Here is a 25,352-nt window from a genome sequence, read left to right as displayed (position 1 = left end):
AATAGTCCAATATAATTTTCAAACTTACTAAAACTCATACTTCTGAACTCAAAATTTCAAATCTAAATCAATTATTCACTCATTTTAAATAATTGAAATCACAAAGCTCATCGGTTAGATGCTCTAATTTGCCAAATTTTCTTAATGTTCCAAATACTTTTTAAAAAAAAAAGATTTTATGTATTTATTTGACAGAGAGAGACACAGCGAGAGAGGGAACACAAGCAGGGGGAGTGGGAGAGGGAGAAGCAGGCTTCCCGCCGAGCAGGGAGCCCAATGTGGGGCTTGATCCCAGGACCCTGGGAATATGATCTGAGCTGAAGGCCGACGCTTAATGACTGAGCCACCCAGGCGCCCCTGTTCCAAATACTTTAAATACCAAACATATACAGATTGTTCCTTGTGGCAGACAGACTTGAAAGTGAGCCCCAATATTTTCCCATCTCCTGGTGTGCATTCTTTAGTTTAATCCCCACCCCTTGGGTGTGGCAAGACCCATGACTTGCTTTTAACAAATAGAATATGGCAAAGATGGTGTTATGTCAGTCCTTTGATTAGATTGTAGTATATGGAAAAGATGATGGGGTGTCACTCCTATGATTATGTTATGTTATAAAAGACTCTGTTATAGCAGACTGGAATGAGAGATTTTCCTTGGTTTTGATGAAGTAAACAGCCATGTTGGACAAGCCTGCTGTGGACTGAGTATTTTTGTCACCCCCAATATTCATATGTTAAATCCTAACCCCCAATGTGATGGTATTAGGAGGCAATTAGGTCATGAGCATGGAGCTCTCATGAATGGGATTAGTGGAAGCCCAGAGAGCTCTCTTGCCATTTCTTTGCCATGTGGAGATATGAGTGAGTAGAAGGCATCAGTTTGCAACCTGGAAGAGGGTCCCCACCAGACCCCCACCACCCTGCTATCTGATTTCTAGCCTCCAGAATTCTGAAAAACCATTTTCTGTTGTTCATAAGCCACCTGGCATATAGTCAGTACTCAAAATAGTTGGAGATAATGGGGTAATGCTTTTTTAAATTACCCTGCCAAGCCATGAATCAAGTAGAGGGGTAAAGTAAGACATTCTCCTTTCTTAAAGCCTGCTAGAAGCTATACTTCAACAAATATGGAGAGCAAACCAGGGAAAAGAATATCACTGGATCCAGGAAAAGGAAACACAGCAGAAGAGAAATAGTTTGATAGAGAAAGAAATTCTCAGGATGGTAGCTGTGCGGTAGGGCTTTCGAGCAAGCAACCCATACAGACTACAGTAGCGGGGTGGAGTGCAATGGGCGGGAGGTTTCCAAAGAAAAAAGAAAAGGGAAATAGATTATCTAGTATGCTTGTGCACTGGAGGGAAGAAAAAAAGTCTTACTGAGAGTTATTTGAAGAACAGATGGACCACTTGGGAAAACATCAAAGATAGGTATGTAGAAAACAGAATTTTAAAAATTATTAATTCCAGGAAAAATAAAAATTTGTGAAGATACAACATGTAATTTATTGGATCATCATTAAAGCGCATTTACACAGCCATGATAATACATTGGCTTTTTTTAAGGTTAGTTTTTTTAGTAATCTCTACACTGAACATGAGGTTCAAACTCACAACCCCAAGACCAAAAATCTCATGCTCTTTTAACTGAGCCAGTCAGGCACCCCAATACATTGACCATTGATTTATCTAGAATTTCTTATCCCGGAGGAGGAGGGAAGGAGGAAGATAATAAACCAATTCACCATCTACCTACAAGGAAGTTAACTGATATCAAATTGATAAATCAAGAAATAGCAGTATAAATACATTACCTAGAAACACGAGGATAAATGCTAGGTTAAAGAAAAAAAAAACTAAATTAGTTCAAATTAGGTGCCTCCAGGGAATAAGGGACAGAGATTTTTCCTTAAGATTTTTTAATACTATTTTGAGCACCTAGTATATGCCAGGCATACACCTCCTTCTCCTCAAGACCCCAGTCATCAGTCAGTGGTCTCCCAAAGAGCCATATGACAAGGCCTTTCGTCGCCTCTCCCAAGACCCTGTTCCATCCATTACTGCTTCTTTCATTTCGGTCATCAGTCAGTCTCTCCGTCTCCATTGGCTTCTTTCCCTTTGTTTACAAGGGTATCCAAGAACTTCCAGCTTGGCAAACTGACTGACCAACTTTGGCTTCTTTCCCTGAACTCTGATTTCATTTCTTGGCATAAAATATTGTTGGAATGCTATCCACTATGAGGAGCCCTTGTTGGGCTGGCTCCAGGACCTCCCACGTATGGGTACTTGTCGGGCACTCTGTACACTGCAGCTTGGGGCACATAAAGCCAGCCTGCCTGCAGTGATGGGCATTTAGAAGTCAGAAGTACAATCACCATGGAAATAACTAGAAACAAGAAGGGAAAGAGAAAAAAGACTCAAGGGTGACACCAAAAGACAGCAGGGCCATTTCTGACATCGGGAACCCAAGAGCAGGACATTCGGTAAGGGAGGTAAAGAATATGATACATTTGGCTGGAAACCAACTGAGTTTGAAGTTTGTAGAATTGAGCTGTAATCAGAGTATCGTGGACAGATTAATTAGGATCCAGAAGCAGTGAAATTCAGTGGGTAAGGTTTTAGAATTAAGGTACGCTAGATTCATATTCTGGCTTTACCAGTTACTAACTGAATGACTATTGGTAAATTACTTAGCTTCTCTGAAGCTCAGTTTCTTCTCATCTGCAAAATGGGGATTATATCTTGATGAGACAGCAGGCATGACAAGTTTGAGATGTCACCAGGGAAAGGCCACATGAATCAGAAAGAACAATTCTGGCTATAGGTGGAAGACTAGATTAGAGATGTCAAGACTGCAGGTCAGTATACCGACTGCTGTACTGCAGAAGATCATGGATGACAGGCTCGAGGGGTAACTGAGGTCGAGAGAAATGAGAAAATTTAGGAAATACTTGGGAGATAGAACCAGTAGGAGGCAGTGATTGATTGGCTTGTGGGGGGAGGGGTCAGAGGATGTCAGTGCTTCACCTGTATGCTTCCAGATCCCTTTGCCATTTTCAGGTTCCAATAGCCAACACAGGCAAGGAGAGCCAGAACTACCCAGGATTTACAGCTCCCTGAGGAGAGCCCTAGCAAATGACTCCTGATGCAGAAAGAAGTATAACTACTCCAGATTCCTTGCTCCTGGTCCGGACCTCTGTGAGGTATGGCTGTCTCCAGAATCCTCATGGAGTGGAGCCTAAATTGCCCTTCGTGGGATTTTGTTTGATGTCAAATACTTGCTTCACTTCCTTCTCTTCCCTGTCTCTCTTTCCCACTCCCATACTGGTTTCTCTTGGCAGCACGTTCTGATTGATCATTTTCACATGAATCCTCATCTCAAGGTCTGCTTCTGGGGGGTTCATCCTAATACAGTGTGGTAGTCATTAAAGCTGCTTATGAATTTTTCTACTCTCTGTCTTCTGGGCACTCTGTAGGGTTTTGCTTCCCGGCCTCCTGTGGTGGGGTGAGGGAGCCAAGTTATCAGCTCTAGCAGAGGTGACGTGTGTGTTGCTTCTGAGCTGAGCATCATATTGCCAGAATGAAACCCGTCAGAGCTCTTTTTCCTCTGTTGTGTTGGCCAAAACTGTTCCAGGTGGTGACTATGTTATCAGCCTGGGACCCAGAGTCAGTGTGACAAAGGGGAGCAGAGCCCCAACTCTGATTCAGTAGTCAGAGTGAAAAAGAAACTTTTGTGTGTTAAGCCACTGAGAGGTGGGAGGTATACACTGTACTGCAATATGACCTAGCAAATCTTGACAGATACAGAGGAATGAGAAAAAGAGAAGAAACGAGGGGGTGCCTGGGTGGCTCAGTCATTAAGCATCTGCCTTCGGCTCAGGTCATGACCCCAGGGTCCTGGAATCGAGCCCTGCATCAGGCTCCCTGCTCCTTGGGGAGCCTGCTTCTCCCTCTCCCACTCCGCCTGCTTGTGTTCCCTCTCTCACTGTGTCTCTCTCTGTCAAATAAATAAATAAAATCTTTAAAAAAATTTAAAAAAGAGAAGACTCGAGGGTGACTAAGATTTCTTTCTTTTTTTTTAAGATTTTGTTTATTTATTTATTTGACAGAGAGAGACACAGCGAGAGAGGGAACATGAAGAGGGGGAGTGGGAGAGGGAGAAGCAGGCTTCCCACGGAGCAGGGAGCCCGATGCGGGGCTTGATCCCAGGACCCTGGGACCATGACCTGAGCTGAAGGCAGACGCTTAACGACTGAGCCACCCAGGCGCCCCATGACTAAGATTTCTGATTTGGGCTATGGAATGGTTGAGGTTAGCATTCTTTGGGGTTGGGAAAAACAAGGAGAATGAACTTTGTTTACTTTCTTTCTTTCTTTTTTCTTTCTTTTTTTTTTTGATGGGAAATTAAGTGCAGTTTTAAACTTTCTGAGTTTGAGATTCTTGTGGAAATCCAAATTGAAATGTTGAGAAGATCGTTGGTTTTGAGTCTCTGTAGAATGATGTGGGCTGGAGACAGGCCCCTGGGACATAAGTAGTAAATTAGGAAAATAGGAATAGAAAATCAAGACCAAAGGAAAAATAGAATGTATCTGTGTTAATGATAAACATTAACTAACAGGCTATGATTGAAATTTAAACTGGGCATTGAGCTTCACAGCCAGGGAAACAGGGGACATACATTCTGATACATGGCTTTCACTGTTGGAAAGAAATAAGTACATCAGTTCCTTCAAGAAACTAAAGTTCTGAATGTCTCCCTCCCACTTCAACCAGAGTAGCTTCTGAATAATGTTGTCTTAGAGTAAGGATTTCATGACCAAAGAAACTTGGAAAACTATAGGTGATCTCCCCTGAGTATCAATTCTTTGCGCTAGATTTCTGATACAAGTTGAATGGCAGCAAACTCAATATATATTCTCTGAGGAATTCCAAATAGAAGAGAGTCCTGCGGGTACCTAGGCAAAACCAACTTTTCTCCAGGAAGAAGCTTTGGGACTTTCCCACCATTCACTTTAGCTCTCTGAGTTGTCCTATGAAGTTGAGTTCTGTGGCTTGTAGCCCATCTTGATCTCCCCGGGCTGGGACAGTGCTGCTCTGTGTTAGTCAGCGTCCCCACTGAATAGTAACTGCTACTGCTTTTGTCACCATGAAACTTTCCCCACAAGTATTATAATGTCTTCAACAGAGCAGAAGGAAATAATCGACCACAAAGGGGCCTGGAAGTGATTTTAATCACTGAGAATGACATTGCAAAATGACAACAACACTTAGTTCATGTGATGGGTAAGGTTTGATTTCACAGAACAGCAAATCAACTCAGTTCACTGAACAGACATGGTCTTTGGTAAAACACTCATAGACTTGTTAGGCTCTAGTAAGTTTTACGAGAGCAAAAGAAGAATTCTGGCATATATAAAAAATATCAGCATTTAAAAAAAAAAAGTAACCATAGGAAAGAAAATGGGGGAAAAGTCATAAAAAATAAAGATTTTAAATTTAAATACCATATAAGAGCACCAGTATATGCTCAGTATGACATCATGATTAAAGGTCTTGTTTTAAGAAAAAAAGAAAAAAAAAAGAAAATTAAGAGATAAAAGTCTTGTTTTATAGAGTCAATTAAGTGGACTAAAGCATATTTTTGATCTTCATGATAATGTCCAGAAAAGCAGCCATCATCCTCTGAAATGCAGAGGGAATGATCCTCCTCCCCCAACATGCAGTATTTAGGACATTTTTTACTATTTATTCAGACTCCTGGTTATTTATTGCAGACTTGTAAATGCTAGGTTTGGGGATGAAGGGTGGGGCTGGGAAGGTAAAAAGCAGTTGGAGACATAGTCTTCCTGACCTTCCAAGGTCAGAGTCAGCATCCTCTCCCCCTGCCTCTGGAACCTTCCTGATTTTCCAACAGGTCCTGGCTGGGCACGCTCTGGGCTCTGTACTAGAACTGAGTGTGAGGGAGACAAGAAGGCTGGTATCCTTGCAAGACTCTAAGACCCAGCACAGCAGCCTCAGAAACACACTGCTTCCCAGCAGCCTGGCTCAGCCCTTCCCAGAACTTGTCAACTGGTGATTCAGACCCAATTTTGCCTCTTTCCAGCCTGAGGTTTGGGCCACCAGCTTGGGACCCAGCAGACCCCGCTCAGGACACTTAATGCATTCCCTCTTACTTGTTCCCCGCCTTCTCTCCTGGGGCCATACTACTTTAATCACTGAGTCTAATTTGCCTTGGTTGCAGGCTTGGGTCCAGTGCCCTTTTCTTGATGTTGAGATAAGCGTCAAGAGCACAGGGATCGTGTCCAGGTTCCGCTGAGCTCCCCAGGGGGATACTGCTTGAGAAAAGGACCAGCCCTTGGTGATTTCTCCTCCCCAGACTCTCAAGGGAGGGGCCCTGAGATCCAGAGTGCCTGAGGCTTCCTGTTTGGAAAGCTGTCCCCAGGACTTTGGACACTTACAGACTGGGCTATATGAACTCAGCAGGTCTCATTCCCAGGTCAGAATGTGAGTCTGCTTTTGTTTTTTCATCACTTATCACTTTTGAATCATCACTCATCCCTGAATCGATGTTGTTGATGGCAAGTCTTTAATAAGTCATGTGTTCTTTGCAAAAAAACAAAAACACAGAAGCAAAGATTTAAGTGGTCTCCTTATTCTCCCAATTATAATGGGTTCCAGAGTGCTTAACAGAAAACTTTCAACCGTTAAAAACACTCATAGTGGGGCGCCTGGGTGGCTCAGTCGTTAAGCGTCTGCCTTCAGCTCAGGTGGTGATCCCAGGGTCCTGGGATCGAGCCCCACATCGGGCTCCCTGCTCCGCGGGAAGACTGCTTCTCCCTCTCCCACTTCCCCTGCTTGTATTCCCTCTCTCGCTGCGTCTCTCTCTGTCAAATAAATAAAATCTTTACAAAAAAAAAAAAACACTCATAGAATTGGCAAAGCATGGAACAAGAATAAAAAGCTGGTGTTAGACACAAAAAGCACAAGTCATGGAGAAAAAGATTAATAAATTTAGGCATTTTAACAAAAAATTTCCATTCATTAAGAGAGAAAAATAACTAAATCTTTGTATCCGAGGTCGCTAATAATAATAATGATAAATAGTTATACAGTGCTTTCTATATGCTAGGCACTGTTCTTTTTTCTTCTCTTTTTTTTTAAAAGTAGGCTCCATGCTGAGCATGGAGCTCAATGCAGGGCTTGAACTCACAACCCTGAGATCAAGACCTGAGCTGAGATCAAGAGTCAGATGCTTAACTGACTGAGCCACCCAGGTGCACTGTTCTAAGTATGTTATATATATTTACTTGTTTAATAATAGTCTCTTCATTTTACACGTGAGGAAATTGAGGCACAGAAATTTTTTTTAAGTGAAAAGCCATGGACCAGGAGAATATATCCAAAGTGTGTATATGTACACACAAACATGGAATTCCTGCAAAACAATAAATACAATAAAAATCACAACAGAAAACTGGGCAAAGGATAGGAACAGAAGAGGAGACCCAACTCTGCTCTTAAATATAAAAGATGGGGTACCTGGGTGGCTCAGTCAGTTAAGGGTCTGACTTTGGCTCAGGTCATGATCTCAGGGTCCTGGGATCTGCCCCCAGTCGGGTCCCACGCTCAGCCGGGAGTCCACTTGGCCCTCTGCCCACTTGTGCTGGCTCTCTCTCAAATAAATAAATAATATTTTTTTTAAATGTAAAAGATATGCGGTGTGCCTTGGTGACTCAGTTGGTTAAGCATCAGACTCTTGATTTCGGCTCAGGTCATGATCTCAGTGTCCTGAGACTGAGCTCTGCATAGGTCTCCCTGCTCAGTGGGGAGTCTGCTTGAGATTCCCTGCCTCTCCCTCTCCCTCCACCCCTCCCCCTGCTCTCTCTCTCTCTCTCTCTCTGTCCCTCTCTAAAATAAATAAATAAATCTTTAAAAATAATAATAAAAAATGTAAAAATGTGCAATCTCAGTAGTAATCGGAGAAATGCATAGAAAATAATGAGGTAGCATTTCCACTGCATCCACTCAGCAAACTTTTTTTTTAAATATTTTATTTATTTATTTGACAGAGAGAGAGACTGCGAGAGAGGGAACACAAGCAGGGGGAGCCGGAGAGGGTGAAGCCGGTTTCCCGCGGAAGAGGGAGCCCGATGCGGAGCTCGATCCCAGGATTCCAGGACCATGACCCGAGCCAAAGACAGACGCTTAATGGCTGAGCCAGCCAGGCGCCCCCACTCAGCAAACGTTTAAGACTAATGACACCAAGTGTTGGTCAAGAATGTAGAACAATCAGAATATTAGTACATTCCTGGCAGCAGCGTAAACTGCACAAACATGTGGAAGAAAATCTAACCTTATGAAGTATAAAGTCGAGCAGGCTCACCCCTTACAACACAGTGATCCCATCCCTAAACATATACTCCAGAAAATACAAATTTACGAAGGCAGACACGTGGATGAGAATATCCACTGAGCAGTTTACAATGGCTAGCTCTTGGAAACCATCTTAATTTCTACCAATAGGAGATAGATTGTAATTGATTCTTATACTAGACCAATTAACAGCAGTGAAAATTACTGACACCCACCTGCTAAGCTGTGTCTCTGTGTGCCTCCCCACCGCCCTCCCTCCAGGGCTTGCTGTCCCCATCTGTTCACGTGGTCTTACTGTGAACAATGAAACACAATTTTTTTTTAAAGATTTTATTTATTTGAGAGAGAGAGAGCTTGAGAGAAAGAGATCACAAGCAGGGGGGCAGGGGGCAGAGGGACAAGCAGACTCCCCACTGAGCAGGGAGCCCGATGCAGGGCTTGACCCCAATACCCTGAGATCATGACCTGAGCCAAAGGCAGACACTTAACCGACTGAGCCACCCAGGCAACCAGCAATCACAATTAGTTGTGTTTCAATCTATTAAATTATAGCTCTTCTCCATATTTTCTCCCTGAGATTTCCCAATACTACTTTCTCCTTTTTTTTGAAATTGAAGAGCTTTAGAATTCTTCAGTCACATATTTAGACACGATTGCTTGTTTTTCTCCTCCAGAGGAATAACCACATCCATAGTGTACATGACTTGCTTCTTTTATTCTGTGGCAGCCTTATTTCTAAATCACTGGGTGGGGGACGTCTCATTGTGGCCTCCATATAGGAGAAAACAACCTTGCACAATGTGCTGAGTTTTGAAAGAGGGTTCGAGTTTGCCCTGCGCACGGTGGCAGGTGAGGGCATCCCAGCTTGAGGAAGGAAAATCCGTAAAAGCACAGACAAGTGAAGCAGCTGGGCTTGTTCACGGAACTAGGAGCAGTTTACAAAGCTCGCAGTGTGACTGAAGCAGTGTCGAGTTTAAGTCCTCCCATGGGGTGTCAGTCTGAAAGAGGAAGGGCTTTGTCTCTTAGGAGTGGGGGAGAGAGCATGGAACACTGGCATGTCACTTCATCTCCCCCTGATTCTGGCCTGGCTTTCAGTTTGCTTCCCCTAAGGTCTTTATCACCGTAGCAAGTTGTGATAGCGATCTTGAAGACAACTGCTGGAAGGACCCCAGGTTGGGTTTTTTTAAAACATTTTATTTATTTATTTGACAGAGACAGACACAGCGAGAGAGGGAACACAAGCAGGGGGAGTGGGAGAGGGAGAAGCAGGCTTCCCGCTGAGCAGGGAGCCCGATGCAGGGCTCGATCCCAGGACCCTGGGACCATGACCTGAGCCGAAGGCAGACGCTTACCGACTGAGCCACCCAGGCGCCCTGGTAATACAAAAATCTTAAAAGCATAAATATTTAAGGAACATTATGTAGCTATAGGCTAATAATAAACATTTTTTAATGAGTTGCCCAATGTTCTACGGAAATACCAGAGCTGTGGCCCTCTTGGATGGCAAGAGGCCTGGGCTGCAGGAGGGTGGAGGTGGGGACAGGCTGGAGATCAGTCAGGACCCATTGCGGTAGAGCCAGGAGAAAATGAGGTGTGAATTATATGCACTCTTTCATTGCTGAGGTTTTGCTCCTGCTCTTCCCCAAATGGGGAATCTGCCCTCCTGCCTCATTTCTCCACCTACTGAGGTTCTGCTCATCCTTCGAGGCTGAGTTCAAATCTTGATTTCTCTGTAAAGTCTCTGCATTCCTACCGCTTGGTAGAGTTACCTCCTTAGCATTTCCATGGCACTCTGTTTCTTCAAGTACGGCATTTCTTTCTGCCTTGTTCTATCACTAGTCATTTATGTCCTAACCAGACTGTAACAACTTTGAAGATAAGAGCCATTTCCTAGGGTGCCTGGCTGGCTCAGTTGGTTAAGTAACTGCCTTTGGCTCGGGTCATGATCCTAGAGTCCCAGAATCGAGTCCCGCATGGGGCTCCCTGCTCTGCAGGGAGTCTGCTTCTCCCTCTGACCCTGCCCCTCTCATGTGCTCTCTCTCTCTCATTCTCTCTCTCTCAAATAAATAAAATCTTTAAAAAAAAAAAAAGAGCCATTTCCTAGCATTAAAAAAAACAACTCACAGTTTTAGTGCATGGCTTTGCATGTCACAGATTCTCAATAAATGACCATTGAATGAAAATCATTTAAAAAAACATATTGAGCAGTGCCTGGGTGGCTCAGTTGGTTAAGCATCTGCCTTGGGCTCGGGTCATAATCCCAGAATTTTGGGATCCAGCCCTGAGCCCTGTGTCAGGCTCCCGGCTCAGCAGGAGTCTACTTTTCCCTCTGCTCCTCCCCCTGTTTGTGCTGGCTTGCTCTCTCTCTCTCTCTTTCTGTGTCAGATAAATAGATAAAAAAAAAAATCTAAAAAAACTCCCAACATATATTGAGATAGAAGCCTTTTTAAAGCTATAATTTCATTTTTTCTCTATTGACGTCACTTATCATAAATCCTTTTCTCCTAATTTTATTACACTTAAGTTAAAAAGAAACTGATAATAACCATACCCCAAAGTAAAACTTATTTTCCCAAACAGTATAGTTTGGTGTTACGCACATCAGCATCAACTTTGCGGGATTTCAAACTCTTGTTCCATAAGAATCACCTAGCAAGGGAGTGTTAACACACACACACACACACACACACACACACACACACACACACACACACACACACACACACTTCGGTTTCATTGGTCTGAGGTGGCCCTTATTTTAGAAGTTCCTCAGGTGATGTTAGCTTGTAGCCAGGGGAAGTTTTACTGCTTTAGGTGATTGACTTATGCCCAAGGGCATTTCTTTTGAAATACTCTACCAGAAAGAGATCAAAGACTTCACTTAGATTCACTTGAGATTAATCTCACTTGGCCAACTGGCTGACTCCCTGGATCCTCCTCATTTCCACCAAAATTCTAGCAAGATTTAAACTTCCCTTCATTGTCTCCACAACACACACACAGGTCAGTAGCTTTATTCTTACTTCACTTTTTTCACTTTTTCAAAGCTTCCCTCATAACTTGACAAATTATAATGAATTTTGTCTTTTTGCCTCTGTAGTTCACTATAAATGCCTTTTAAATAATTCTTCCAACTTTATTGCTTCATATTTTTTTCAAAAACATACTAGGCATATTAAAATATAGATACATGTGTATTGCATACATGCGAGCACACATAGACACATATGTGTGTCTCTGTCTCTCCCTATATTGTTCTGCACCATGGTTTGCTTTTTTAAACTTGTTTTGAGACTTTTTTTAAAGATTTCTTTTCTTTTAAATTTATTTATTTGACAGAGAGAGACACAGCAAGAGAGGGAACACAAGCAGGGGGAGCTGGAGAGGGAGAAGCAGGCTTCCCCTGGAGCAGGGAGCCCGATGCGGGGCTCGATCCCAGGACCCTGGGATCATGACCTGAGCCAAAGGCAGACGCTTAATGACTGAGCCACCCAGGCACCACGAGATTTTTTTAAAAGATTTTTATTTATTTATTTGAGAGAGAGAGAGCATGAGGGGTCACAGAGGGAGAGGGAGAAGCAGACTCTCCACTGAGCAGGGAGCTGGACGCAGGACTTCATCCCAGGACCCCGAGATCATGACCGGAGTCGAAGGCAGATGCTTAACCTACTGAGCCACCCAGGCGCCCCTGTTTTGAGATCTTTCAAACATATAGATGAGTATATAAGAAATGAACAGTTAATAAATAGAACAGTACATTAAAATAGCCAATAAACATATGAAAATACTCTCAATCTCATTGTAATTAGGAAAATACATATTCAAACTAGAGTCAGAATGCATTTTACATCAACTAGCCTAAAACTTAAAAAGTCTGACAAGGAGAATTATGAAGCAATGGAATCCCAAAATACTGTCGATTTGAATAGAAATTAGTACAACTACTTTGGACAAGTTGGCAGTATCCAATGTATTAGTCAGCCATTGCCACAGTAATGCTGTGGGAAAAAACAAAACAAAACAAAACACCTCTCGAGTCAGCAAAGATTTTTTTTTTTGAAGATTTTTTTCACGTATTTATTTGAGAAAGAGCAAAAGCAAGCAAGGGGCGGGGAAAGGACAAGCAGACTCTGAACTTAGCTCGGAGCCTACGCAGGGCTCAATCTCAGGACCCTGAGACCATGACCTCAGCTGAAATCAAGAGTCAGACACTTAACTGACTGAGCCACCCAACACCCCAGCAAAGGTTACTTAAGTAGGACAGAAAATAAAAATAAATGAAAGAAAACTGTGCTAAGTTAAACTCCATTAACTCCTCATTAGCACTATTAAAAGAGTGAAAAGAGAATCTACAGACTAGGAAAAGGCATTTGCAATAATATGTTCTACAAAGGAATCTAGAACGTATAAAGAACTACAAATCAATAAGAAAAAGACAGAAAGTAAAAATAAAAATAGGCAAAGATTTAAACAGTCACAAAAGAGGATATTCAAGAGACCAATAAGCATATAAAAGTTGTCCATAAATAGGTTGAAAGTAAAAGAATAGGAAAAGATACACCATGCAAACAGTAAAGGAGAACTGGAGTGACTCTACTAATATCAAAGTAGACTTTAATACAAAAGTTAGTAGAGATAAACAGGGATATTTTATAATGATAAAAGGATCAGGAAGATATAATAATTATACAGATGTGTACATTTACCTAAAAATGAGCCCCAAAAGACATAAAGCAGAGCTTGACAGAATTGAATGAAGAAGTAAGCAATTCAGTGATAATCGTTGGACTTGAATATGCAAATTTCAATAATGGATAGAGCGACTAGAAAGAAAGGCAGCAAGGGGATTGCCTGGGTAGCTCAGTCTGTTAAGTGTCTGCCTTCGGCTCAGGTCATTATACCAGGGTCCTGGGATTGAGCCCCATGTCAGGCTAACTACTCAATGGGGGAGTCTGCTTCTCCTGCTGCCCCTCCCTCTGCTCATGCTCTTTCTCCCTTTCTCTCTCAAATAAATAAATAAATAAAATCTTTAAAAAAAAAAAGGAAAGAAAGGCAGCAAGGAATAGAAGATTTTAAGAAGACTATTCACCAACTCATGGACATACATAGAACAGTCCTCCCCACAATGACGAATACACATTTTCTTAAGTATGCATGAAATATTCTCCAGGATGGACTTTGTTGTTGGCCATAAAACAAATTGCAACAAATTTTAGAAGATTAAAATCATGCAAGGTATGTTCTCTGGTAATAGTGGAATGAAATTAGAAATTAATAACAGAAATTTGGGAAATTTACAAGTATGTGAAAATTAAACAACATGCTCCTGAATAACAAATGGGTCCAAGAAGAAATCCCAACAGAACTTAAAAAGTACTTTGAAGCGAATGAAAACAAAAATACAACATAGCAAAACTTAGGGGAAGCAACAAAAATAGTGCCAAGAGGGAAATTTATACTTGTAAACAGTTAGATTAACAAAGAAGAAAGATCTCAAATCAATAACCCCACCCCCCACTTAAAAGAGACTAGAAAAAAAAAGAGCATACTAAATCCAAAGCATGACGAATGAAGTGAATAATAAATATTAGAGTGGAAACAAATGAAATAGAGAAAAGAAAAATAATAGAGAAGTTCAACAAAGGCAAAAATTGGTTTTTTAAAAAGACTGACAAAATTGAAAAGCCTTTAGATAGGCTGACCATGACAAAAAGAGAAGACCCAAATTACTAAAATCAGAGGTAAAGGGGTGGGGTTATTACTATCCACTTTATGGAAATCAAAAAGAGTATAAGGGAATACTATGAACAAAAGCATGTCAACAAATTAGATAATCTACATGAAAAGGACAAACTCCTAAAAACACACAAATACTCAAAACTGATTCAAGAAAAAAATAGGGGGCATTTGGGTGGTTCAGGTAGTTAAGTACCTGACTCTTGGTTTCAGCTCAGGTTGTGATCTCATGGGTCATGGGATCAAGCCCCACATCAGGCTCTGAAATCAATGGGGAGTCTGCTTGAAAATTCTCTCCCTCTGCCCCTTTCCCCACTCTCTCTCTCATAAATAAATACATCTTTTAAAAAAGAAAAGAAAAAATAGATAAAATGAATAGACTGACAATAAGTAAAGAGACTGAATTAGTAAACAAAAAGTACCCACCAAAAAAAGCCCAGGTACAAATAGCTTCACTGCCAAATTCTACCAAACATTTAAAGAATTAGTACAGTGGCGCCTGGCTGGTTTAATCAGTGGAGCGTGCAACTCTTTATCTCAGGGTCGTGAGTTCAAGCCCCACATTGGGTATAGAGATTACAGAAAGAAAGAAAGAAAGAAGAAAGAAAGAAAAAAAGAAAGAAAGAGAGAGAGAAAGAAAGAAAGAAAGAAAGAAAGAAAGAAAGAAAGAAAGAAAGAAAGAAAGAAAGGGAGGGAAGGAGGGAGAGAGGAAGGAAGGAAGAGGGAGAGAGAGAGAGAGAGAGAGAGAGAGAGAGAGGTAAGGAGGGAGGGAGGGAAGGAGGAAGGAAGGAAGGGAAACAAAGAGAACAAATTCTTCTCAAAGTCTACCAAAAAACAGGAGTACTTCCTAACTCATTCTATGAGTTGAGTATAATGTGATAATAAACACAGACATCACAAAAAAACAAAACCACAGACCACTATCACTTACGAACATAGGTGCAAAAATCCTCTGCAAATACTGGAAAACTAAATCTCACATCATATAAAAAGGATTATACACCATAACCAAGTGAGACTTAGCCCCAAGAATGCAAGGTTGGTTCAACATCTGAAAGAATTGATGTAATACATCATATTAATAGAATAAAGGAAAACCATGGGATCATCTAAATAGAGAAAAGACATTTGACAAAATCCAACACCTTTTCATAATGAAAACACTCAACAAAATAGGACAGAAGGAAACTTCCTCAGCCTGATAAAGATCATCCATGAGAAACCCATAGCTAAAATCATACTTACTGGTAAAATACTGAAAACATTTCCCTAAGATCAGAAACAAGACAGAGATGTCTGTTCTCATCACTTCTATTTAGCATTGTACTGGAGGTTCAGGCCAAGCAATTAGGGAAAAACAAACAAAAAAAGAATCAAGATAGGAAAAGAGGAAGTAAAAGTACTTCTGGGGATGCCTGGGTGGCTCAGTCGGTTAAGTCTCTGCCTTTGTTTGGCTCAGGTCATGATCCCAGGGTCCTGGGATCGAGTCCCACATCGGGCTCCTTGCTCAGCAAGGAGCCTGCTTCTCCCTCTGCCTGCCTCTGTCTCTCTCTCTCTCTCTGATAAATAAATAAAATCTTAAAAAAAAAGAAAGTACTTTTTTTCTTTAAATTTTTGTATTGTTATGTTAATCACCATACATTATATCATTACTTTTTTAAAATATTTTTTATTGTTATGTTAATCACCATACATTACATCATTAGTTTTTGATGTAGTGTTCCATGATTCATTGTTTGTGCATAACACCCAGTGCTCCACGCAGAATGTGCCCTCTTTAATACCCATCACCAGGCTAACCCATCCCCCCACCCCCTCCCCTCTAGAACCCTCAGTTTGTTTTTCAGAGTCCATCGTCTCTCACGGTTCGTCTCCCCCTCTGATTTACTCCCCTTCATTCTTCCCCTCCTGCTATCTTCTTCTTTTTTTTTTCTTAACATATATTGCATTATTTGTCTCAGAGGTACAGATCTGTGACTCAACAGTCTTGTACAATTCACACCGCTCACCATAGCACATACCCTCCCCAATGTCTATCACCCAGCCACCCCATCCCTCCCACCCCCACCACTCAGGCAACCCTCAGTTTGTTTCCTGAGATTAAGAATTCCTCATATCAGTGAGGTCATATGATACATATCTTTCTCTGATTGACTTATTTCACTCAGCATAACACCCTCCAGTTCCATCCACCTCGTTGCAAATGGCAAGATCTCATTCCTTTTGATGGCTGCATAATATTCCGTTGTGTATATATACCACCTCTTCTTTATCCATTCATCTGTCGAAGGACATCTTGGCTCTTTCCACAGTTTGACTATTGTGGACATTGCTGCTATAAACATTGGGGTACACGTACCCCTTCGGATCCCTACATTTGTATCTTTGGAGTAAATACCCAGTAGTGCAATTGCTGGATCGTATGGTAGCTCTATTTTCAACTTTTTGAGGAACCTCCATACTATTTTCCAGAGGGATTGCACCAGCTTGCATTCCCACCAACAGTGTAGGAGGGTTCCCCTTTCTCCGCATCCCCGCCAACATCTGTCTTTTCCTGACTTGTTAATTTTAGCCATTCTGACTGGTGTGAGGTGGTATCTCATGGAGGTTTTGATTTGGATTTCCCTGATGCCGAGCGATGTTGAGCACTTTTTCATGTGTCTGTTGGCCATTTGGATGTCTTCTTTGGAAAAATGTCTGTTCATGTCTTCTGCCCATTTCTTGATTGGATTATTTGTTCTTTGGGTGTTGAGTTTGATAAGTTCTTTATAGATTTTGGATACTAGCCCTTTATCTGATATGTCATTTGCAAACATTTTCTCCCATTCTGTTGTCTTTTCATTTTGTGGACTGTTTCCTTTGCTGTGCAAAAGCTTTTTATCTTGATGAAATCCCAATAGTTCATTTTTGTCCTTGCTTCCCTTGCCTTTGGCGATGTTTCTAGAAGTTGCTGCGGCTGAGGTCGAAGAGGTCGCTGCCTGTGTTCTCCTTTAGGATTTTGATGGATTCCTGTCTCACATTTAGGTCTTTCAAACATTTGGAGTCTATTTTTGTGTGTGGTGTAAGGAAATGGTCCAATTTCATTCTTCTGCATGTGGCTGTCCAATTTTCCCAACACCATTTGTTGAAGAGACTGTCTTTTTTCCACTGGACATTCATTCCTGCTTTGTCAACGATTAGTTGACCATAGAGTTGAGGGTCCATTTCTGGGCTCTCGATTCTGTTCCATTGATCTATGTGTGTGTTTTTGTGCCAGTACCATACTGTCTTGATGATGACAGCTTTGTAATAGAGCTGGAAGTCCAGAATTGTGATGCTGCCAGCTTTGCTTTTCTTTTTCAACATTCCTCTGGCTATTCGGGGTCTCTTCTGGTTCCATAAAAATTTCAGGATTCTTTGTTCCATTTCTTTGAATAAAGTGGGTGGTATTTTGATGGGGATTGCATTGAATGTGTAGATTACTCTAGGTAGCATTGACATCTTCACAATGTTTGCTCTTCCAATCCATGAGCATGGAACGTTTTTCCATTTCTTTGTGTCTTCCTCAATTTCTTTCATGAGTATTTTATAGTTTTCTGAGCACACATCCTTTGCCTCTTTGGTTAGATTTATTCCTAGGTATCTTATGGTTTTGGGTGCAATTGTAAACGGGATCGACTCCTTAAATTGTCTCTCTTCTGTCTTGTTGTTGGTGTATAGGAATGCCACTGATTTCTGTGCATTGATTTTATATCCTGCCACTTTACTAAATTCCTGTATGAGTTCTAGCAGTTTTGGGGTGGAGTCTTTTGGGTTTTCCACATAAAGTATCATATCATCTGCAAAGAGTGAGAGTTTGACTTCCTCCTTGCTGATTTGGATGCCTTTGATTTCTTTTTGTAGTCTGATTGCTGTGGCTAGGACTTCTAATACTATGTTGAATAGCAGTGGTGAGAGTGGACATCCCTGCTGCATTCCTGACCTTAGGGGGAAATCTCTCAGCTTTTCCCCACTGAGAATGATATTCGCTGTAGGTTTCTCATAGATGGCTTTTATGATATTGAGGTATGTACCCTCTATCCCTCAACTCTGAAGAGTTTTGATCAAGATAGGATGCTGTACTTTGTCAAATGCCTTTTCTGCATCTATTGAGAGAATCATATGATTCTTGTTCTTTCTTTTGTTAATATATTGTATCACGTTGATTGATTTGTGGATGTTGAACCAACCTTGCAGCCCAGGGATAAATCCCACTTGGTCATGGTGAATAATCCTTTTAATGTACTGTTGGATCCTATTGGCTAGTATTTTGGTGAGAATTTTTGCATCCATGTTCATCAAGGATATTGGTCTGTCATTCTCCTTTTTGATGGGGTCTTTGTCTGGTTTGGGGATCAAGGTAATGGTGGCCTCATAAAATGAGTTTGGAAGTTTTCCTTCCATTTCTATTTTTTGGAACAGTTTCAGGAGAATAGGTATTAATTCTTGTTTAAATATTTGGTAGAATTCCCCTGGGAAGCCATCTGGCCCTGGGCTTTTGTTTGTTGGGAGATTTTTGATGACTGCAATTTCCTTAGTGGTTATAGGTGTGCTCAGGTTTTCTATTTTTTCCTGGTTCAATTTTGGTAGTTGATACATCTCTAGGAATGCATCCATTTCTTCCAGGTTATCTAATTTGCTGGCATAGAGTTACTCATAATATGTCCTTATAATTGTTTGTGTTTCATTGGTGTTGGTTGTGATCTCTCCTCTTTCATTCATGATTTTGTTGATTTGGGTCATTTCTCTTTTCTTTTTGATCAGTCTGGCCAGGGGTTTATCAATCTTGTTAATTCTTTCAAAGAACCAGCTCCTAGTTTCGTTGATCTGTTCTACTGTTCTTTTGGTTTCTAGTTCATTGATTTCTGCTCTGATCTTTATTATTTCTCTTCTCCTGCTGGGTTTAGGCTTTATTTGCTGTTCTTTCTCCAGCTCCTTTAGGTGTAGGGTTAGATTGTGTATTTGAGACCTTTCTTGTTTCTTGAGAAAGGCTTGTATTGCTATATACTTTCCTCTTAGGACGGCCTTTGCTGCATCCCAAAGATTTTGAACAGTTGTGTTTTCATTTTCATTGGTTTCCATGAATTTTTTTAAATTCTTCTTTAATTTCCTGGTTGACCCATTCATTCTTTAGTAGGATGCTCTTTAGTCTCCGTGTATTTGAGTTCTTTCCAACTTTCCTCTTGTGACTGAGTTCTAGTTCCAAAGCATTGTGGTCTGAAAATATGCAGGGAATAATCTCAATCTTTTGGTACCGGTTGAGACCTGATTTGTGACCTAGGATGTGATCAGTTCTGGAGAATGTTCCATGGGCACTAGAGAAGAATGTGTATTCCATTGCTTTGGGATGGAATGTTCTGAATATGTCTGTGAAGTCGATTTGGTCCAGTGTGTCATTTAAAGTCTTTATTTCGTTGTTGATCTTTTGCTTAGATGATCTGTCCATTTCAGTCAGGGGGGTGTTAAAGTCCCCCACTATTACTGTATTGTTGTCCATGTGTTTCTTTGCTTTTGTTATTAATTGCCTTATATAATTGGCTGCTCCCATGTTAGGGGCATAGATATTTACAATTGTTAGATCTTCTTGGTGGATAGACCCTTTAAGTAGGATATAGTGTCCTTCCTCATCTCTTATTACAGTCTTTGTTTTAAAATCTAATTTGTCTGATATAAGGATTGCCACCCCCACTTTCTTTTGGTGTCCATTAGCATGGTAAATGGCTTTCCACCCCCTCACTTTCAATGTGGGGGTGTCTTTGGCTCTAAAACGAGATGCTGTCTCTTGGAGACAGCATATTGATGGGCCTTGTTTTTTAATCCAATCTGATAGCCTGCATCTTTTGATTGGGGCATTAAGCCCATTTACGTTCAGGGTAACTATTGAAAGATATGAATTTAGTGCCATTGTATTGCTTGTAAGGTGACTGTTACTGTATATTGTCTGTCTTCCTTTCTGGTCTATGCTGCTTTTAGGCTCTCTCTTTGCTTAGAGGACCCCTTTCAATATTTCTTGGAGGGCTAGTTTCGTGTTTGCAAATTCCTTTAGTTTTTGTTTGTCCTGGAAGCTTTTTATCTCTCCTTCTATTTTCAATGACAGCCTAGCTGGATATAGTATTCTTGGCTGCATATTTTTCTCGTTTAGTGCTCTGAAGATATCTTGAGAGTCCTTTCTGGCCTGCCAGGTCTCTGTGGATAGGTCTGTTGCCAATCTAATTTTCTACCATTATAGGTTACATATCTCTTCTCTTGAGCTGCTTTCAGGATTTTCTCTTTGTCTCTGAGACTCGTAAGTTTTACTGTTAGATGTCGGGGTGTTGACCTATTTTTATTGATTTTGACAGGGGTTCTCTGTGCCTCCTGGATTTTGATGCCTATTTCCTTTCCCCCATTAGGGAAGTTCTCTGCTATAATTTGCTCCAAAGTACCTTCTGCCCCTCTCTCTCTTTCTTCTACTTCTGGGATCCCAATTATTCTAATGTTGTTTCGTCTTATCGTATCGCTTATCTCTCGAATTCTGCCCTCGTGATCCAGTAGTTGTTTACCTCTCTTTTTCTCAGCTTCTTTATTTTCCATCATTTGCTCTTCTATATCGCTGATTCTCTCTTCTGCCTCATTTATCCTAGCAGTTAAAGGTATTAATATTTCCCATTTTATTAATTAAATTGAATTTTTTTTCTTTTTCAAGAAGAAAAAAATTTTTGATTGCACCTCATTAATAGCCTTTTTGATTTCAATTTGGTTAGATTTTAGTTCTTTTATTTCTCCAGGAAGGGTGTGTCTAATAACTTCCATGCTTTTTCAAGCCCAGCTAGTATCTTTAAAATCATGATTCTGAACTCTAGGTCTGACATCGTACTAATGTCCATATTGAGTAGGTCCCTGGCAGACGGTACTACCTGTTGTTCTTTTTGCTGAGGTGATCTTCTTCATCTTGTCATTTTGTCCAGAGGAGAATAGATGAATGAGAGAACAAAATGCTAACAGGTTAACAATGTCCCCAGAAAATATACTCTAAACAAATCAGAAAAGACCTGAAACCAGGGGAAAAGAAAGGGAAAGAAAGAAAAAAGAAAGAGAAAAAAAGAAGAAAAAGAAAAAGATAAAAACAAACAAAAATAGAACAAAACAAAAAAAAACAGAATATGATCAAATATGATCAGGCTAGTGCATAGATCAGTGCCACACACTAGAATTTGGGTGTATTTTGGTCTGTTAGAAGAAAGTGCCTCCTAAAATTGTAAAGAAAGAAAGACTTATATATGTACAAAATCAGGGTTGATACAATGAAGGGATGGAAGATGACTGTAAAGGTGAAAATTATAAAAGATTTTATAAAAGGAATTGATAAGAGAAGAAGTTGTTTGAAAAAAGAAAGAAGATTTAAAAATAAAAAAGAAGGGAGAGAATGTAATCAGGCAGGAGACTAGAACAAAGCCATACACTAGTGATTTAGGGAATATTTTGATCTGTTAGAAGAAAGTGTATCTCAAAATTTTAAAGAGAGACCAACTTATATATATATATATGCCAAAAATAAGGGTAACTACTATGAAGGGATAGAATATGACTCTAAAAATGAAAAATAAAAATGTTTTTTTAAAAAGGGATTGATAAGATGTTGGTTGAAAAAGGGAAAAAGAAAAATTCAAAAAAAGTTTTAAAAAATTAACTTTGAAAGACTAATGAATCATGGCACAAAAGCTATGAATTCTATGCGCAGTATTCCCTTAGCGCTGGAGTTCTCCCGTTCTCCTTGATCGGTAAACTTGGTCTTGGCTGGCTGTTCGTGCTGATCTTCTGGGGGAGGGGCCTGTTGCCGTGGTTCCCAAATGTCTTTGCCGGAGGCGTAATTGCCCTGCCCTTGCCAGTCCGGGCTAAGCAAGCTGCTCCGGTTTACTCTCAGGAGCTTTTGATCCCTGCAAGCTCTCAGTACAGCTTTGGAGGAGCAGGGTGAAAATGGTGGCCTCCCAATCTCCACCCGGAGGAGCTGAGAACTCGGGGCCCCGCTCCTCAGTGCGCCCCCGGAGAAAAGCAGTCACTTCCGTGTCCCCGGTCTCCGGCCGCACTCTGTGCTCACCCGGCCTGTGATCGAGCATTTCCATCTCTGGCACCCGACCCCGTGTGGAGTCTCCAAACCCAGCAGATCCTTGCGGGGCGCTCCTGCGCCGTTCCTCCCGGGGGAGGAAGGGGACTCTCCCCGGATCTGCCGCTTTTTGGGTCCCTGCTGGAGGAGCAGTGGCCCGACTGTGCCACGGATCACAGTTTATGGTAACCCCAGCTGAGAGCCCGCGCCTCGGCTCCGTCTCTGCAGCCGGCTTCCCCGCTCCGATACCTGGGAGCTCTGCTGCGCTCAGGCACCCCCGGTCCTTCTGTGATCCCGAGGGTCCTGAGAACACACTGTCCCACGAGGGTTCCACCCTCCGCTTAGCCACTGGAGCGACGTCCCTCAGCGGAGCCAACTTGTAAAAGTTCCGATTTTGTGCTCCGCGGCTCTATCACTTGCCAGAAGCGGCCCATGCTGCCCCCCCCCAACTATCCTCCTGAATATCGCCTCGGATTCACTTCTCCGCACATCCTACCTTACAGAAAGTGGTCGCTTTTCTGTTCGGAGTGTTGTTACTATTCTTATCTTCGATCTCCTGTTGAGTTCGTAGGTGTTCCGAATGATTTGATCCCTATTCAGCTGAATTCCTGAGACCAGAGGAAATCCAGGTCTCCTACTCCTCCGCCATCTTGCTCCACCCTCAAAAGAAAGTACTTCTGTTCCTGAACCCCAAAGTTTGCCCATCACTCAAAAGAGCAATACTAAAGAGACAGGTTTTGATTGGAAAGGAATTTGAGCCTTATTCAGGAGGCAAGCCACCTGGGGAGTAGGCAGACTCTTGTCCCAAAACCAACTCCAATCTTTCTGCCGGGCCCAGGGGTTTTTAAAGGGGTTTAGGGTAGTTAATCAGCAAAGGGAGCGCAGTGGCCTGCAACATGTCTTGATCACTTGCAGAGTGCATGGTGCCAGCAACAGACATGATCTCAGTGCTTGGGGGGATGTGGCAGGAGGTGCAGCTCCTGTTCTGTGAAATGCAGGAGTACTTTGTTCTTTCCACAAAGGAGGGCAAGTACTACAGATACACAAAGGGAGGTTAGTCAAATCATTTGTGTGACCTAAAGAAGAAAAACATTTTGCTAGAAAAGCCAAGGCAGATTCAGACGGGAACATAGGGTCCTTCACTCCTCAAGGCCCATGGTCTGTCTGCTACAGATCCGGGGACTTAGGTCAGCATGTAAGGAGTGCATTAGCCTGAAGCAAGTTAATCCTTAAGACCAGCCGGAGTCCTATTACGCTTCTATCTGCAGATGACATGATCTCGTATGTAGAAAACTCTGAAGAATCCACCAAAAAACTATTAAAGCTGATAAACAAGTTAAATTCAAGTAGCAGGATACGAGATCAGTATAGGAAAATCAGTTGAATTTCTATACTCTAGCAACAAACAACCTGAAAATTAAATTAAGAAAATAATTTCATGTATAGTATCAGAAAGAATAAAATAAGGATGCATGTAACTGAGGAAGTGCAAGACTTGCATACTGCAAACAACAACATATTGTTAAAAAAAAAAGCAAAGAGGATCTAAATACATGAAAAGACATCCAGTGTTTATATATTGGAAGACATGATATTTTTAAGATGACAATACTATGCAAATTGAACTACAGATTCAGTGTGATCTGTATAAGAATCCAAGTGCCTTTTTTGGAGAAATGGATGAGCTGATCCTAAAATTCGTATAGAAATGTGCCAAACGATTTTGAAATGATTGCTGTCCATCAATATGAGAAGGGGCAAATCAATCATGACATTTTTATACAATGGGGTACCACACAGAAATTAAAAAAAAATTCTTCAACATTCAGCAACACAGCTGATTCTTACACACACAAGGTTGAGCAAAAGGGACCAGACAAAAAAGTTCATAATGTAAGTGTACTAAGTTCTATTTACATGAAGTTCAAAAACAGGCAAATCTATGCTGTCAGATGTCAGAAGGGCGACCTTTAGGAAGAGGTATTGACTGGAAGGGGGAATGAGGGAGCCTGCTGACATGTTGGAAGTGCCTTATATCCTGATTTGGGTGATAGTTACCTCGTTGTCTACATATTAAAAATTCACTGAACTATACACTTAGTATAAAAGACCGTATGTACTGTACTGTAAATGTTAGACCTTAATACAAAAGAAAAAATCAGAAGTTTAAATCCCTTCACTTTGCCATACATGCATGACCCTCTTTGTCTCATCTCAGTTTCTCTATTGTGTTAATTAATCTCACCATCTATAAAGAGTTTTGATAAAGATCATAGCTATGGTGCTTATTTAAAATGTGGATTCTTGGGGCGCCTGGGTGGCTCAGTCAGTTAAGCATCTGACTCTTGATTTCAGCTCAGGTCATGATCTCAGGGTCATGAGACTGCATTGGGCTCTTGCTCAGCAGGGAATCTGCTTCAGTTTCTCTCCTCGCCCTCTCTCTCTGCCCCTCCCCCATTTGTGCTTTCTCTCTCAAATAAATAAATAAATCTTTTTAAAAAATAATAAAAACAGGGGCACCTGGGTGGCTTAGTTTAGCATCTGCCTTCAGCTCAGGTCATGATCCTGGAATGCCAGGGTCCAGCCCCAGGGAGCCTGCTTCTCCCTCTGCCCTTCGCCCTGCTCCTGTTCTCTCTTGCTCACTCTCTCTCAAATAAATAAAATCTTAAGATAAAGAAAGAAAGAAAGAAAAATAAAAAATAAAAAAATAAAATAAATTTAAAAATGTGGATTACTCGGTCCCTTTCTAGATCTCTTGGACTGTAGTCTTTAGGGAAGAGACTCAGGACTGCATTTTTAGCACAGAAGCTGGAGAAGCACTGCAACAGGGAGAGCAGGAGGGAGTCTACAGGACACCGAAGGCCTAATCCACCCCATCCCCCACCCAGCTCAAATCAGCTCCACTGTAGCATTTTCAAACCAAGGCCAGGCAGAAAAATTGAGTGACATTGTGTATTGTTTCAGCCTGATGTGGGGGAAGCAGAAGACTGTTCCTCTTCTAAGCCTTGGCGGGACAGGCCTTTCCCTGTTGGATGTGTCTTTGTTTGGGTTGAAAGTTCCATCCCTTTTTTGCCCCTTTCCAAAGGAATTCAAGTGTTGTGCTTGTTGCTGTTGCTGTTGTTGTTGTTTTCCCTGCCTCATCATCC

General features: G+C 41.4%; 1 long non-coding RNA gene across 1 annotated transcript; it reads left to right on the top strand.

Moving 5' to 3' along the window:
• Nucleotides 1-2,328: 2,328 nt before the first annotated feature.
• LOC113929752 lies at nt 2,329-8,568 on the top strand. Its single transcript, XR_003522316.1, has 3 exons — nt 2,329-2,479; nt 3,057-3,199; nt 8,066-8,568. It is a non-coding gene; the product is annotated as an uncharacterized LOC113929752 (long non-coding RNA).
• Nucleotides 8,569-25,352: the final 16,784 nt, after the last annotated feature.

The sequence above is a fragment of the Zalophus californianus genome, chromosome 5 (assembly GCF_009762305.2).
Source record: "Zalophus californianus isolate mZalCal1 chromosome 5, mZalCal1.pri.v2, whole genome shotgun sequence".
Classification (NCBI taxonomy): domain Eukaryota; kingdom Metazoa; phylum Chordata; class Mammalia; order Carnivora; family Otariidae; genus Zalophus; species Zalophus californianus.
This window is presented reverse-complemented; position numbering and strand designations above follow the sequence as displayed.